Genomic DNA, 18,532 nt, shown 5'->3' with positions numbered 1-18,532 from the left:
AGGCAGTAGGAACCAGATCTTTCCCTTGTTCTCACCCCCATCTTGTAATAATCCGTGTAGAGCCTAACACCTAGAGAATGACCGATCTGCCCCTACAACGGGCACTGACCCTAGCCGACTGTGATTTTAGCAGGGATTTTATGTTAGAAGCATCACAATCAGAAATTGCCTGACACCTCTCAACAGGTGTCCTGGAAGTTGCTGGCAGCTTTCTACCTATTCTTGACTTGCCAGACCCTCACCTGGCTCAGTGAAGAGAGTCCAAGAGACTTGGGTTTTGAATTATTTAACCTTGGATAAATTCCTTGGGTAAATTACTTAGCCTCTCTTAACCTCATTTTCTGGTTTTTAAAATGGGGAAAAGAGCAATTACATTAAGGAATTTCTAAGAGACTATAACTTATGCAAAACCCCTAGCTCAATCATCACTGGCCACCGTATCTCCCCTGGCCTCTTTCCTTCCATTCCTCAGGGATGAGACCAGCATCCATCCAGAAACGCTCCTGAACAGAGGAAAATAAGCACTGGAAAGCAATATAAGAGGAAAGAAAACAGCCGAAGACTGTGATCCAGGCTGACTCGCAGACTTGTGAAACATGCATATGCACGCGCGCATACACACAAACACACACACACACACACCAGTGACTTAGGACAAGGAATGTAGCCCACAGGGCAGTATAATTTGTGTCCCCTGGGACCTGCCACTGAGAGTCCTGGACCCTGCTTACCTCCACCTGAGAGCCATCTCAATGAAAAAGCAGCCCAACATGCAGGCTCACATGGGGGCAACATGGCAGGATGGCTAAGTCATAGACCTGAGTTTAAATCCTCATCTGCCACTTTCTACCTCGTCACATGGAACACGTCACATAACCTATCTGAGTTTATTTTATCCCCTGTAAAATATATTGTATGAAGCACTTAGCACTATGCCTGGCACACAGTCAGCACGCAGAGGCATCTGGCATTATAATATGGTGGTTCAGAGCTTGGACTCGGGTGCCTGGCTCTGCCACTCACTAACTTACTAACTATGGTCAAGTGAGCAGCCTCTCAATGCCTCTCTGGTTCTTCATTTGCAAAATGGGGACAGTAATATTACCTAATGCTCTCAGTTTGGGTGCCTCCAGAAGCTCTGAGGCAAGGATTCGAGAGTGAGAAGTTTATTGGGAAAGTACTCTTAGGATACACAGGTAGGGGAATAGAGACGTGAAACAGGGAAGGGAAGAAAGCTAATAAAGTGTTACCTCAGAAGGTAACCGGAGCTTTTTGCACTGGGGAACTCCGGGAGAGTGTAGCACACACCTCAGATACTCCCAAGTGATGGTCAAAGAAGCTGGGGTATTTATCCACTAGTCCCCACCTGTCATTGGTTGAGAGCTGTTTCTGAAGGTCTTAACTCTCCATCCCCCAGCGTCCTTGAGTGTGCGCCTTTAGTCAGGAAAAAATAAAGGGTTATTTAGGCAGAGAATTTCAGGTTCTTGGAGTTACAGTCTGAAGTGTAGAGGAGAGTGAGAGGGCATATGAACAGGCCACCAACAGCTTCCGCTACACTACTTCGTAGGATGGTTATCATACAGTAACAAAATAAATACGTGAAGTTCCTAGAACCATGTTTGGCATGGAGTAATCATTCTCCCAGGTGACATTCACACTAAAGAGATCCAAATAACCTCTCACTCAAAAACATTCCAATGTCCTTGAGAATGTTCTTCACCATTTCTTATTTAATGCAAGGGAAGAATTAGGAAAAAGTCATCCAATTCCGAAAATACTTACCAACAGTACACCATACCTTTGAGGCGCTGTGTTCCATAATAAGCAATAGAAATAAAGAACTTGTATACCTGAAACAAGGTTCTACTCCTACCACCTCTTCCTAAGCATATACTTTTGCTTGTTACCATTTAAAAACATTTTTCTTTATTCTTGACATCCTCCTTACTTCAGTTGGTAATTTGTGGGTGGGGTTGCTGGTAATCTTTGAAAAATCATGGGTAATACATGAATTGCCAAAATCATGAATAAGGAAAATCCCACTTTTCAATTCTATAAACTATAAACCAATGAAGATTTCAAAGAAAAAATGGTCACCAAGACCTCCCAGCAAGCCTACTCAACAGCAGAAAAGAGTCATACCATCTTCCCATATTATTAACCTAATCCTTCACCCTTAAATATGAATGGACCATCAAGAATCAACAGACATTTGGGAAATATCAACAACACAAAAGAGGACCAAAAGGAAAAAAATAGAATAATCTACAACAGAAGGAAGAGATACAAATAATAAAAGAAAATTATTGAAATTGCATACTCATACTTTGAGAAACTTAAGAAGTTATTGTAACCATAAAACAAGAACAGGTTGCTATAAAAAAAAGAAGCAGAGAACAGTAACAAGAGTTCTTGGATATTAAAAAATACTTAAATGTAAATTTAACAAAGCATGTGCATGACTTGTATGCTAAACTGCAGAGTGATCTATGAACCATGAATTTAAGGAAACTTGGGCATCACTATGCTGTTGTAGAATAATGGAGACCTGAGTTTTGTTGTTAGCTGTGAGATTTTGGCAAATAAATCTCAAATATCTACCATTGAAGCATTTTTACCATGGATAGTTTATAATTACTTTCAGATAATTCTAACATCTCTGTCATCTGAGTGTTAGCATCTATGGCTTGTCTTTCTTTATTCAGTTTGAGATCTTCTTGGCTCTTATATGACAAGTGATTTTCAATAGAAAACTGGACATGTTCATATTATATTATGAAACTGGGTCTTATGTAAACCTTTGGTTGTAGCTCCCCCTCTTTTTGACACCACTCCAGCAGGTAAAGAAAGTAGGAGTACATCACCTTGACGCTTGCAGGTAAAGGTAAAATTTCGGGTTCCCCACTTGGCCTCTGTTGACATCCAAGGTGGGAGGGGTCCTTTTTACTGCTGTGTGGGAGTGGTAGTTCTGGGGTCCCATACACCAAGGTGGAGGTGGCCTTGTAACCACTGGCAATTGTGAAAGTCCTGACTCTTTAATGGGCCTCCTTTGATAGCACCCCAGGAGGGAAGAGGAGGGGTTCCTGATTACTGCTGGGTGAGGATAAAAGGCCAGGTGGCCTCCATCTGCCACCACAGGGGACAGAATGGGGCCTCACCACCAGCTAGTGGGGATAAAAGTCCTGGCTCCCTATTTGGCCTTCTCTGACCCCATCATGGTAGGGTGGTAGGGTACCTCATTACAGTCTTGTGAGGGTGGGAATCCAGGCCTTTGCTGGCATGGGTGGGGTAAGGCCATAGATTTTGAGTTGTGTTTGGCTGCAGTAGAGTGATTATGAGCCAAGTTTTCTGTTTTGCTAGAATGCATCTTTCCTGGCCCTGTGACTGGAAAGAGCAAGCTTCTGTTGGGGCTTTTTATGTCTGCACCCATTGGCATTTCTTGGGTGCCAGCTTCCTCAGCTCCAAGTGTGGGATATATGCAGTAATAAGAAAACTCAGGGAACTCATCTTCATGTCATTCCTTGGGTTCTCATGTCTCTAGCTGATCTTCCTTCTTTTCTCCATGTTTCAGTCTTCTTATGCCTTTTATATATATATATATATATATATATATATATATATATATATATATATATATATATATATATATATATATATATATAATGTCCAGGGTTTTTAGTTGTACTAAGTGGCACAAATAAGGAATAATGTCTATTCCACTTTCCCTGAGGTTGAAGTTACTCATTCTTCATTTTAAAGTAACTAGTATAACTAAGAATTTCTTTGCAAGGCTTGGAAAATCCTACTGCTAAGAAATAGTCATGATTTTATAGGAACCCATAAAAGCTGATGTTTAGGGGCCAAAACTAACTTTTCTAATAAAGAGAGACTTTATATAAGTTTTCACTCAATGTTATTGTTTTCTTTGGGGGACCCTTTCCGACCTGTGATAGCTATGACATGTCATAAAAAGAATATTGAAAGTGCCAGGTTGTCGCTGTGCTTTAAATGATTTGATGATAAGTGAAAGAGGTTTGATTTTATTAAGTAGCACGTGGAGGTTTTAGGAGAGTCCTATTACCTGGTTGTTTTGAGTCAGAAGGTAAGCTACTCTAGGCCAAGAGCTACATCTGAATGGTCTGCTTAGAATCTCCAGTCCATTACATCACTGATACATGTGCATGTCAGGAATACACACGGAAAGTCTCCAAAGGTGGAAAGAAAGTTCCTTTGGTCACCTCCATGTATTGAGTTGGTGCAAAAGTAATTGCAGGTTTTACAATTATTTTTAACCTTTTAAATTGCAATTACTTTTGCACCAACCTAATAGAACTGCTTACATTGGGTTCAGGGTAGAAATAAAAAGGCTGATTCGACAGATAATTTAATGAGTCCCCCCCCCCCAATAGAATGTAAATTCCATAAAGAGAAAGTGATGATCAGGAGAGGCAGGTCACACTCTGAGATTCCAAAAACATACTTCGGGAAGAATCCTATTACTTCTTTAAGCTGCAAATTAACACCATCTCTTTTGGAAAGGCCCCCCTTCACCTTAAAAAAAAAACACACTCAGGGACTTGCTGGGGTGACACTCAGACTTGGATGATGAAGACAAAGAAAGCGCGTTGCAACCGTCCATAGTTTGCTGGTGTTGAAATATTTTGCTGGGGTTGTTTCAGTCCAAGCACACTGTGGACGTGAGCAATGGGTGGGAGTCTTGGAAGGGGGGAGGGGGAAGGACAACGAAAATGCCACCCAGGTGTTCTCCACCAGAATGGACAGCAACTCTCCTCAACACACATCAATTTTCTTTCCCAAACAGTCCTGACAGAGCCTTTTAGTGTCAACTAGATATTCCTAGAGCGTTCCCATCACCCTTTAGAGATCATTTTTTTATGTCAATATGTATACTACCAGCAAAGATGTCTCTATTCAGAGAGAAAATCATTCAATGCTGTTCAGTCTCAGAGTACTTGATTCTAATTTTATTTCTTAAGGCTCTATTTCCACATCTTATATAATGTTACATCTTAGACATGCATGAAACATAAGTGTCTCAGTTCTAAATTTCCACAGACACCTCTACAATGGCATATATAATGGATTTTAAAGATATGCAAGCTAAGCAGATAGTCTTACTAGCAAGAGCCTTTCCTTCAAGATCTAACACTTAGCTCCTTGGCCAGGATCAAGCAGTCAAACCAAATGAGAACACTGACATTCCAATATTCAAAGAGCAAGACCACAAGTAGAGGTAACATTCACAAAACTTGACTTCATTTTTTGTTTTAGCCTCTCCAGAGGGAGGCCAGTATTCTTCACATTTTTGAAGAGAATATAAAAACACTGCAGTACTTAAAATAACATAATCTCTGTTCTGAAGGAGTCAGAGCCCAATGCAAGCAATGATATAAGGAAGAAGCATCTAGTCAGGCTCAGAAGGGAACAATCAGAAAATAATAGCATGTGCTGTTTTCATAGCAAAGTGCTAGGAACTGTATAAAGAGACAGAAATGAACCAAATGGCACTCTGTGCACAATGAATTGATTTTCCAAGCCACCATACCCATGAGGACTGAATAGTCCCTCCATGGCCTAAAGCATGTACACAGTTTCCCAAGGGATACCAGTGGAAGTGATGGGAAAAGCACAGCTCTTGAGCCAGCAAGACTGGGTTTGAATCCCAATCCCATTACTTACTAGCTATGTAAACTGGTACTGGTTGCCTTCCCAAACATTCTATTTTCTTATCTATAAAATGGGCACTTATTTAGCATTTATTCAACGCTTATTATGTGGCATGCACTCCCCTAGGTCCTAAGTAATATAGCAATGAATGAAACCTCTTGTGTGTTCTGATTTAAATGAAATAATATGTAAAGCATCCAATACCAAGACTAGTAAGTATATGGGAGATGTGTAATAACTATTATTTCCTTTCTCTTCTTTTATCTTTTGGGGGATGTAGAAGTAATTTAATCCCAAACAACTACTTGTTCATTAAAAGATAGATGATATCATCTCTACCTGCAATATGCAGCAAACTCCACTCCATGGACTCCTCATGGGGAATTTAGCATCTCAAATGTCAGGAAATTTCACTAGGGCTTGAGATGAAGGGGTGGAGGGAGTTCCAAAAGCTTTCCATCATCCACTTGCCTTCACCAATTCCCCCCAATTCTTAATCGATTCTTGACTAACTGATGTGGTATAGGAAATAGAGTACAGAAAATGGAGGATGTGCTGAGTCATTCCCTGAGCCATTAACTAGCCACGTGACAGAAGATCCGTCATTTAAGCCAATAATAACAGCAGCCATCACCTACTGAATTCCTTAAAAATGCCCCCACTAGACAAAAATTCCTTGAGATAAGGACTAACTTATTTGTGTGGTTCCTTCAGTGATAACCAAAGTGCAAATAGTTGGCAAACAAGATTTGCTAAATGTAAAATTGGGATCATTCTGTTTTGCCTGTGCTGTAGGGATTTTATGAGGCCATTTCTATAAAAACTCTTTGAAGTTGTAAAATACCACACAGATGTAAGGAATTAATATCTGCCTATTTCAGGACTAGGAAGGAAATAGCAAAAAGAGAAAAAATGGAAAGGATGAAAGACCTGGGGGTGGGGTAGACAGTTGGATTTGAAAGCAGATCCACTCTGAGGTGGAGGAAAGACATTTCAAATGCTGTAAGAATCCGAGGGCCACTTCCCACACAGCCTGACAATCTTTCAGTGACTGCTCTTTAAGACCTACTCAAAGATATTCTGTCCTCTGACCAGCCTTGGGGTATTGGAGAAAGGAATTATGACAGTCATATAAATGATGGAATACCACAGAGCTAGCTTTTCAAAGGCCATGCTTCACAGAGACTGTTAATGACATGGGAAGATGCTTAAGACCAAATTAAACCATTTTTGAAATAAAGCAATTAGGATCTTAACTTCATAAATAAATAAATAAATACATACATACATAAATAAATAAATAAATAAATAAATAAATGGCATATAGAAGCAAGGAACAAACACTGAGAGGAGAGGGACCAATAAGTTAACAGTAATACGTTACTGTAACTAATTACAACTATCAGTAATCTTTGTTGTTTTACTTATACCTGTATATGTTTTATATACTCTTCAATTGAATAAATATGGCTCACATACTTGGAAATGTATCTGTGTGAGTGTAAACAGATATTGTCTTCTTTGCCGATTTTTGCATCCCTTCTGGGGACTGATTTAGAACCAAATCAGTTATTCCAAGAACCGAGTCACAAGAAATTGAATCAGATGTTCCATCCACGTCGCAGCTGGCAAAAATGAGACCTGTAATTCAGTGTCTTGATTTTGTCAGCTGTAAGGGAGGATCAAGCCCTTTCCTCGTTTAGCCCAGAAGTTGGACACCTGGGTTCCAGTCACAGTTCTAATAGTTGTGTGCCCTCACACATGTCGCTGCCCCTTTCTGGGCCTCCATCCTCCTCTGTAAAATGAGGGAGTATGACTCTGAGGATCCAGGATCACCTGGGCAGTTTTTGTGCCATTCACCAGGCTCTTTTCCTCTGTATTTGTTCCATTTCACTCTCCTTGACAATTTGTCCCCAGGAAAAGAAGTGCAGCCAAAGGAGCCTTTTGAGTTTCTGTTGACACTTCTAATTGCAGGTTGAAGGCCTTGCTGTCTTGAGTGAAGGATTCTGTTTGTTGGAGGACTCAATAGGCCCGAGCTGGCCCTGCTCCCTCTCCCTCTCCTGAATCTGGGCTGGCATTAGAACAGCAACCAACATTTGGTTGACATGGGACATACTTTTTAATCAGAGGAAGGCAGGGATGAACACAAAGGCCTCTTTCCTCCAAGCAAGTTTGAGTATCGGCTTTTGGGTTTCTGTCTGTATGTTTTTGGCAGAGCTGGTCTTGGGGAAGATCAGGCATCTAGAACCAGTCTCCTTCCTTCTTCAGGATGAAAGCAGCACAAATTGTTCTGATCAGGGAGCCATGAACTGCCACGACCCCCAGAGCTCTCCAACAGCCTGAGAGGGGGGCACCCAATTCTCTTGCGCTCAAGCCACAGCAGCTCGTGGCCACGGGGTCCCTGAGAGCCACATGCCTCAGCTCCTCAGCTCCAGCCTCCTTTCAAAGGCCCTTTATTAAACCACCAACTATTTGCTGTCGAGACATTTAGGATGAAATCATTGTGTTAAACAAATAAACGCAGCTTCGTCCAGATTTCTGCTCTGGGAGCAGAGTAAGAAAATAATTTCTGTCTGCTCGCCACAAAAGCGGCTGGAAAGGCCCAAAGAAAAATATTATTTTTACTCCATTGTGTGAAATATTGTCCTGGAGGATCTGACGCACTGAACGTTTGAAGAGTTTGTGCTGGCAGGTTTCAGGGGTCCCCCGGGCCGGCCCCCTGGGGTTGTTTTCTGCATTAATAAACTTAGCATGATGTGTGTTAAAAGGAACATTCTGTTTGCTTTGTAAATAAGGGATGTCAAACAAGAAGCAGAAGCCTTACAGACACTAGGTGATGTGTTCTCAGAGCCTGGAGAGGGAGGCAGGGAGGCACAGGCACCCTGGAAAAATGGGTATTGCTGGGGCTCCCTGAACGGGGCTGAGGCCTTGTTGGGAAAACAAATCAGTCTGTTTGAGTCCAAACCAGGCCATTTCCTCACTGATCCTGGTGGGAAAGCTGCACACTTTGCCCTGAACCAGCAGGATACAGGCTTGGGAAGGAAAAGTTCTCAAGTGTCTGTCAGCTGCATGGTGGAGGGGAGATGACGGCGCCTGGCAGAGGCCCTCCCCCCACCCGCACCCCCACCTATCTCTTTTAGAGAACTTTTTTGGTTTGTTGGGATCTCCCAGAGCTGGTGGGCAGGAGCGGGCAGAAGTTAAAGCCATATCTTTGGGAATGATGACCTATTGCTTGTTCTATATCTCTCAGATGCCTTTCTCAGATGTCACACTGCAGCCCCTGAGCCAGTTTCTATGTCGAATTCTTGACGGGCCCTTGGGACGCTGACATTGTGGGAGACACATCACCCTCGCCCTGTGATCCCTGCCTCTGTGGGGAACCTGAAGGAGCCAGGGCAGGATGTGTTCCGTCTCTGGCTCAAGTATTTGCTATTTTCACAGGTGCCTGCCCCGGCCCCATGGCCCCTCCATTGTCCGATTCAATGTTATTGAAGCCTCCCCAGACCTCCCAGGCGCTTTCATGTCCACCCTCTGCCCTGCTGCCTCTTCCCTTTCTCCCTAAACTCTCCATTCCCCTCTGTGGTCCTGGGAGGACTCTTTTGACATCCATTTTTGTTCTGGAGAGCCTGATTCTCTCCTGCTCATAAGTTCAAACTATTTCTTGAGACTTTGGAGGAAGATGATGACAGGGAATGCTGAGTTCTGTTCTGTGAGAATCACAGACTGCCAGGTTTTAAGGGAAGAGACACAGAAACCAAGGGGCCTGCACCCTGGGCCCCATTTGAATCAGCTGGAGAGCTTTCACAATCTCAGTTTTCTGAGCCCACACCCCTGCGGTTCTGCTTCAGTTACTTTGGGGTGATGATCAAACCTCAAAACACTTTTAAGTTTTGGTGACTCCAGTGGTGGCTGATTCCAGTGCAGCAACCAATTAAACTGTGGTCTCACCCTACACGCTCATTTCATGGAAGAGTAAACTCACGTGTCCGAGGTCCCTATGTTAGTTTCCTGTGGCTGCTGCAACAAATTACCACAAACTGGGTGGCTTCAACAACAGACATTTATCTCTCACAGTTCCAGGGGCCAGAAGTCCAAAAGCGAGGTGATGGCAGGGAGGTGCTTTCTGGAGGCCGTAGGGAAGGGTCCTTCCATATCTCCTCCAGTTCTGGTGGCTGTTGGCACTCCTTGGCTTGTGGCTGCATCTGTCTCTGCTCTGTTTTCACATTGTCTTCTCTGCTATCAGGCTGTGTTCTCCTCTTCCATCTGTGTTATCTTCCTTTGTCTCTTTCTTATAAGGACATTGGTGATGACGTGTAGGTTCCATCTAGATAAACCGGGATCAGCTAATCCTTCTGAGAATCACTGATCATGTCTTTTGCTGTATATTCTTCTCCAAATAAGGTAATATTTGCAGGTTATCTGGATCAGGGCATGGACATACCTTTTTGGGAGGCTACCATTCAGACCACTACAGTTGGTCAGTGGCAGAGTCGGACTAGAATCTGGGTTTGTTGACTTGCCATAGAATATGCCTGCTGCCACGTCAGGCCCCTGGGCCACACACAACTCTTTGAAGCCATCTAATGTAGAACTTATGTGCAAGGTTTTGCAGTCAGCAGATCCAAGTTCAAGTCCCATAAGTTATTTATTTACCACTGATTTCTTGTCTGTAAATTGGGTAAATGACATAGCCTTGTTTGAAGGGTTAAATGAGATAATGTATGTAGAGCACTTAGCAGGACCAGGCTCACAGTAAAGGCTCAATGATAGTTAACAGTAGTATTATTGGTCTGGCAGGTAATTGATTTTTACCCTTAAAAATCATAAGGGGGAGAAAATATTTGCAAATCACATATCTGACAGAGGATTAATATCCAGAATATATAGAAAACTCCTAAACTCAACAACAAAATAACAACCTGATTCAAAAATGGGCAATGGCTTTAACAGACATTTCTCCAAAGAAGATACACAAATGGCCAATAAGCACACGAAAAGAGGCTCGACATCAATAATCATTATGGAAATGCAAATGAAAACTATAATGAGAGGCCACGGCACACACATTAGGATGGCTACTATCAAAACAACAGAAAATAAATGCTGCAAAGATGTGGAGAAATTAGAACACTGTGCACTGTTTTTGGCAATGTAAAATGTGGAAAACAGTATGGAGGCTCCTTAGAAAAAGAAAGGTAGAACTACCACATGATCCAGCAATCCCACTTTGGGGGATATACCCAAAGAATTGAAAGCAGAATCTCAAAGAGATATTTGTACACGCATGTTCATAACAGCATTATTCACAATAACCAAAACATGGAAGCAGCCCAAATGTCCTTTAATGAATGAATGGATACACAAAATGTGGTATATACATACAACGAAATATTATTCAGCATTAAAAAGGATGGAAATTCGGACACATGCTACAACATGAATTAACCTTGAGCATACTATGCTAAATGAAATAAGCCAGTCACAAAAAGACAAACATTGCATGATTTCACTTATATGAGGTACCTAGAACAGTCAAATTTATAGAGACAGGAAATAGAATGGTGATTGACAAGAGAGTGGGAAAGAAAAGTTGTTTAATGGCTAGAGAGTTTCAGTTTTGCAAGATGAAAAGAGTTCTGGAGCTGGATGGTGGTGATGGTGATGAGGTATGGTTGTGATGGTTACACAAAAATATGAAAAAAGACTAAACTGTAATATGCAACAAGTACGAGATGTGATCAAAAGATAGGGTGAATGTTTAAATAAAAAACATTATTACAGTAAAAGACACATTTCCATTAATCCCCCACAGAAGATTCCCCCCTCGCTTATCCCATCGTTCTTGCCACTTTCTGAAGCAGTTCTAGAAGCCCTGTTTTGTGAATGTCTTCAGTTGTGCTGTTGTGTCTGTCTCAGTGTCCTGAATAATTTTGGCTTTGGGGAAGAGCCAGAAGTCGCATGGTACCAGATCTGGTGAATGAGGTAAATGAGGACACACCGTAATGCTTTTATTTGACAGAAATTTCCGTACCAGAAGCAATGTGTGACATGGAGCACTGTCATGATGGAGAACAAAGTAAAGACACTCATGAAAGAGGACTTCAAGAACTGCTCCAGAAACTGTCAAGAACGATGGGATAAGTGTGTTTGAATTGAGGGGGGAATATTTTGAGGGGGATTAATGGCAATGTGTCTTTTACTGTAATAATTTTTTTAATTTAAACATTCACAGTATTCTGTGATCATACCTCATATTCCGATTCCATTTATATGAAACATACAGAATAGGCAAAACCACAGAGGCAGACAGTAGATTAGTGTTTGCAAGAGGCTGGGGGAAGGGGAATGGAGGGTGACTGCTAATGGCTATGGGTTTTCTTTTGCAGGTAATGAAAATATTCTGGAATTATATAAAGATGAAGATCACTCAACTTTGCGAATATATTAAAAACCGCTGAATTATACCTTTCAAAGTGTGAACTTTATGATATATGAATTAAATCTCAATAAAGCTGTTATTAAAGAAAACCGTAGGGGTGTGTGTGTGTGTGTGTGTGTGTGTGTGTGTGTGTGCACGCCAATGTCCTGACTTGGGGGAAAGTATGGGGAGAGGAAGGTATGACAGGGCAAGAACCAAACTTGGGGATAAAAGACCCAACTTCACATCTTATTTGCTCTATGACCTTGTAAAAATCCACCTTGAACTCCTTTGATGCTGTTTCCTCATTTGAAATATAGAGAAAATGACATCCCTCTCAAAGTGTTTTTGTATGGGTCAGATAGTGTCTATAAAAACATCTAATAACCTACAAATTGCTATTGAAATGTTAGTTATTACCCAAAGGTCTTAAATTTCTCTCTGACATAGTCATTGTCTTTCCATAAGATCTGAGCTGCTTAAGAGTAACCTAGTCACTTTTGTAAATTCTGCTCCTCCCCCGGCCCTCGGCGCTTAGCAGAGTGTTCAGAATAGGAATTACTCCACAAATGTATTCAACAATTGAGCAGCAGTGTAGGTCCAGGGCTACCAATGTAAACACGATATAATTGTGCCCTCACGAAGGTCAGTTGAATGGGGTAGAGGTAGGACACAGGTATCTAAATTTATAAATATAATGCATGTGCAGACAATTAGAGTGAGATGAACAGATGATCACGTGTCTACACCCATCCTTTTCAGTGTGTGTCTCCTGGAGGTAAAAGATGAAGACTTTGTACTAACAACTGTCACCCCAATTAACTTTAATTTAAAGAAAAAGAAAAAGATGAAGACTTTGGGTGGGGAATTCGTGGCTCCCACCATGGGGTCCTGTATGCTTTCAATAAAAGGGAAGGGTTGAACATGCTGCAAGAAAATTTCTATAGATTTATGATTTGGGCTATTTAAGGAAATAAAAATATCACTAACATGATTGCTAATAGAAAGGGGGCTTGAAAAATACAGTTCTACAGCAAGGGGCCATGCTTAGCTCACCCTCTTTCCTGGTAAACTCTCAATTATTTTCTCTTGAAAACACTAATAAAAACATCATGTAATTCCCTCCAATACTGTGTTCAAAGTGAAGCAACAGAGAGAGGATCAGTCCATGTATTTTCTAAGTTATTCATAGGATTCAATTCCCATGAGGAAGGCATTAGATGCGTCCACTTCTATGAGGTCATATGTTGTTCCTAATGGGTTCCTGGACATCCAGTTGTCTTTTCCTAGGACCCCAGCATGTCGTGACCAAAAATATACATTTCAAAACCTCTCCACCTCCAAAGACCTGCTCAAAGGGGGGTTTGCTGCAGCTTTTCATTCCTAATATTGAAATATTTCCATTGATGATCATTTGGCATAGTATGTTTCAAAACCTCGGTATTTGGAATAACTTGCTAATGTTTTCTTAAATTACATCCTCTTGTGGGTCCATAAATTCCCAAAGTTATTACAAATAAATAAATGGAGTTTCTCCTCATGATGTAAACCAGCTTTCAATGAAGTCATTGAGGGGAAGTTTGGTTTGGATGGGAGCAGCGCCTACCCGGAGCAGGTTCTGCTTTCCACTCGCTGGGAGCTGGAGACGCTGGTCAGCAGCTGCTCTCAGGCAACTGAAGGCAGCGAACTCCTGCTGCTCCGTTTCTTGTTTTAACTTCCAACGGGAAACTCAATATTTTTAAATGCTCCTTTTCCCTACAGTCCTCTGCCTGTGGTGACCAGTCCTCGGAGCTGGCTGAAGAGAGAAGATATGCCGGTGCTCACTGCCCATATCCAAACTTGAGGTCCTGGGGCAATCCGACAGTATGTTGGCACCCCCAACGCTGGCGCGTCTTGCCCTAAGTCACGAGGCTACAGCCTTCCCCAGACACCATGGGAAACACATTCTTCAGGATGAAAGAAAGGGGGATTCAGAGGCTGGCTCCTAGGAGAGCAGCCAGCTCTGCGGGCCTTGTCATGGGGGTACTTCTGGGGCACATCCTGGACGGGGCAATTCTTCTGGACCCACCTCATGGGGATTGTTCAACAGGCAGCCTCCTGTATACCTGCAGGCTCCCCACCCTCCACTATGGCATGGCAACAGAATATAAGGCAGAGTGTAACCCAATATTGGTGTGGAAGTAATTACCACTCACATACTCAGGCTGGGTCCAGAGAGCCAACATCCACAGCCTTCCTGGGCTGGACAATTTCCTTTCCTGCTTCTTTAAATATAAGGCGGGCTCTCCTTTCTGCACGGCTTCTTTTTCACACCTCTACTCCACAAAAATAATTCTCCTGTGCTCATAGTCATCCAGAAATCCACTTTTAAAATAATAATTAGAGCATGATTTGGAACCAGAATACAAGGGCACTGCTGCTAATTTTTAGGTGATGTGGGCATATTATCAAACTTTTTCATACTTTTCCTTACTCTTGTAGTAGGAACTGGCATTTTATAAGGGTCTGCAGCTCCAGACTCAGGGTCCTGCCTTTAGATTTACATCTGTAGCTGAATGAAAATTAACCCAAGAGCTAGAGAGCTTCAGGCTCTCAAGTGGCTGCAGAGAAAAAGTGAAGCATCTGCTATTTGCTTTCGTATTGGTCTGTGACCACGTAAGAGGAAGAGAATGGAGAGTCCAAAGCCACCAGAGCCCCTACTCTCCCAATATAAATGCGCCTTCTATGCACTCAGTAGAAGGAATAGAGGCAATACAGTGTAGTAATTGGGAATATGGGCCCTGAAGTCAGAGAGAACTTAGTTGAAATTTCTGGGTATTTATCTGAAGAAATTCAAAACACAAATTTGAAAATGTATATGAACACTTATGTTCATTTCAGCATTATTTACAATGGTCAAGATATGGAAGCAACCTAAGTGCCCATCAACAGACGACTGGATAAAGATATGGTACATATATACACAATGGAATATTACTCGGCCATAAAAAAGAATGAAATCTTTCCATTTGCAACAACATGAATGGACCTAGAGGATATTATGCAAAGTGAAATAAGTCAGACAAAGACAGCTACTGTATGATATCACTTACATGTGGAATCTAGAAACCAAAATAAATAAATAAACAAAACAGAACAAAGTCATAAATACGGAGAACAAACTGATGGATGCCAGATAGGTGGGGGCTTGCGGGACTAGGGTGAAAAAATCAAAGGGATTAAAGAGTGAAAATTGCCAACAAAAATTGTGATAGGGATGTAAAGTACAGCAATAAGGAATATAGTCAGTAATATTGTAGTAACTATGTATGGTGCCAGATGGGTGCTAGACTCACTGGGGTGATCACTTTGCAAGGTATATAAATGTCTAATCATTATGTTGTACACCTGAAGCTAATACAATATCATATGTCAACCACAATTAAAAAATAAATTTTTAAGAAAGTATAAATGTTAAATTAAGAAAATAAAAATAAATGAATGAAACAACTGGCACATGATAGGCCCTCAGTAATCAGTCACTGAGACTCACTTCACTACTCAGGAACTTGGCCTCATGGAATAATGCTCATTGCTTTCCCTCCTCTAGAATATAAGACCTATGAGGCAGAGATTGTTATTTCTTTGACTTACAACCATTTCCTCAGTGCCCAGAACAATGTTTGCAACCTATGAAGTACTCAATAAATAAATCCATTCATTCGTTTGGACTTCATGCAACATTTATTCCACATCTACTTTGTGCCAGACAACATGGGAGACTCAAAATAATGGGTCCCTTCAGGAGCTATGAGATACCACCTTGTGTAGAGAAGGGATGCTTGGGCAAAACAACGAAAGGTTGCTTTTAGGCGGAGCCCAAGAACGACACTGGGTGGTGTGAGGGCCACCATAGAACTTCACAGGACATGGAGTATGTGGGATGGGCAGGTCAGGGAGGGCTTCACACACAAGCTGGCATGGAGCTGGGCCTCCTGGATCCCCCTAAGCCGACACCACCAGGGCGCACCACAGAAGGCCCAGGTACACAGGCTCTTTACAGGTCCAGTAAGACGATGTTTGAGGTCGTAGTGAAATGCTCACAAGTCTTGGACAAACGACTGAAAAGCAACTAAGCAATCTATTTTTCATTCTGATTGCTGATAAAAACAAAACAAAACAAACAAAAACTCCATGTCTTTATAAATACTAATCAGCAATCCTATAAAATCACAAAGAAGAAAACTATTTCACATGACAAATTTTCAGCCCTTGGAAAATCTGCAGAATGACCAAAGGAGAGAGTACACTGATCTTGAACTTCATAGGCTTATGACTCATTGATGAATTTATTGGCCTCAAAGCCTCCTGGCCCCTTGCTGGTTGTTAGAACGTCCTGCCTTGATTTTATCAGGTCTGGAAGCTGGCAGGCCTTTTTCTAATTTTCCTTGGGACATGAATCTTCCCTTTTCCCTTGGTTTTTTGATATTCCTCCTCTTTCTGATAAGAACGTCATTGTGTCTCAAACTCCACAGGCTGAATCACAGGGAGAGGTGGGGGCATACCTGCTGAGTGGTGCCCTGTGTCTCCTGATGACTGGCCCTCTGCTGGCCTCTCCTCTCCCTTTAACCCTCCGTGCCACCCCCACAACTACACAAGAAAGAGCCAGGGCTATCCCATGATGCCCACATCCATGTTCCCTTACCAGTGTTTACCCATTACCACAAGAAGCCCAAGATCCCAACCCACCCCTCTCACTAGAATTCATTCCCACAGAGCTCGGCATATCCCCCAATCTGACCAGTTCCCCACTCTTCCAAACCCCACACCCCTCCCCTGGAAGCCCTACAGAAAGCACAGCCAATCAACAGAATCCCTATACCCTCTGCTGCTTCTCTGAGCTCAGATGGTAGCCTGGTCACCTCAGAGGAAGCTGACTCCCTGTAGACTCCCAGGGGTCCTGGAGCCAAGGCAGGCGTCCTCTTTGCTCCCCATTTTCCTTTCCAGAGCATTGTCTTTCCTTCTCCTTTAAACATCTGCCTATAGCCTGGTCATCTACGACCTGCCAGCCTCATTTGTGTTCCCATAGCAGCATCCAAACATACTGTAACTTCTCCTACCTTAAAATATAAATGAATAAATAAATAAATAAATAAATAATAAAAACCAGAGACCAATCCAGGTACTGCCAATTTCTTTACTCTGCTTTATAACAAACTTCTCAAAAGATTTGTGTATTTCTGCTGCCTATAATTCCTTTCTCCCATTCACTTTCTTTACATTTTTAAAAACTTTTTATTAAGAAAAATTTCAATCATATATAAAAATAGAGAATATTATAATGAACCCCATAATCACATCACCCAGATTTAATAATTATGAACGTGATGCTTATTTGCTGAAGTATTTTAAAGCAAATCCCAGATAATGTGACATTTCACTCTTAAATACTTCAGGATGTATCTGTGAAAAAATAAGGAATTTCCTTACATAACTTTAATATTATGTAAGAACAATGATATAACAATATTGTAATGGGTATTATGTAACAACAATTTTTCCTGTTGTTTCTTAAAACCAACCCACTCCGTTCAATGTTTTTATCCTCATTATTCCACGCAATTTTTCTTTCCTAAATCATTCATCACCAAGAAGCCCAATGGCCGTTTCTCACTGGTAGGGTGACCAACCACTCCAGTTTGCTTGGGACTCAGGGATTTCTTCGAAAACGGGACTTTCAGTGCTAAAACCAGGACAGTCCTAGGAAAAATGGGAGTTGATGGGCTTGTTTCTCAATTCTCATATCTTTCTGACCTTTTCCTGAGCGATTGACAGAGGTGATTACTCCTTTCTTCTTGAACAGCATTCTTCCCTTATCCTCTGGCACGTCGCCTTCCCTTGGTCCCCCTCCCTCTCTGGCCACTGTGCGTTTGCCTGATTCAATCCTAACACATCCCAGGGTTCTCTGTCCTCGGCCCTCTTCTCATCTTCCTCACTTTCAAGTCACTGATGACTTATAGATTTCTACCTCCAGCCAGACCTCTCACCTAGACACAAACTCTTATTCCAACGGATTCCTTGGCATCTTATCTTGGAAGTCTCAAAGGCATCTCAAGTTTAGTAGTCTAAGCCAAACTCTCTATCTCTCCCCCAAACTAGTTCTTTTTACAACCCTCCTTAGGACAGTAAATGGCAACTTTGTTCTTCTTTCTGCGCAGAGTAAAAACCCTGGAGTCATCTTTGACTCCTCCCTCCGACACTCACAGGCAATCCACTAGCAAATCCTATCAAGCCTGCTTTCAAAAATTATTCGCAGCCCAACTACTTCTCACTATCTCCACTGGCACCATTTCTTGCTCAAATTATGGCAATAGGCTCCTAATTGGTGTCCCTACCTGTCAGTGAAACTTTCCACCATGCTGAAACGCTGTGATTTTTACATCCTTC

The sequence above is a fragment of the Rhinolophus hipposideros genome (assembly GCF_964194185.1).
Source record: "Rhinolophus hipposideros genome assembly, chromosome: 7".
In the NCBI taxonomy this organism is placed as follows: domain Eukaryota; kingdom Metazoa; phylum Chordata; class Mammalia; order Chiroptera; family Rhinolophidae; genus Rhinolophus; species Rhinolophus hipposideros.
Note: the sequence above shows the minus strand (reverse complement) of the source record.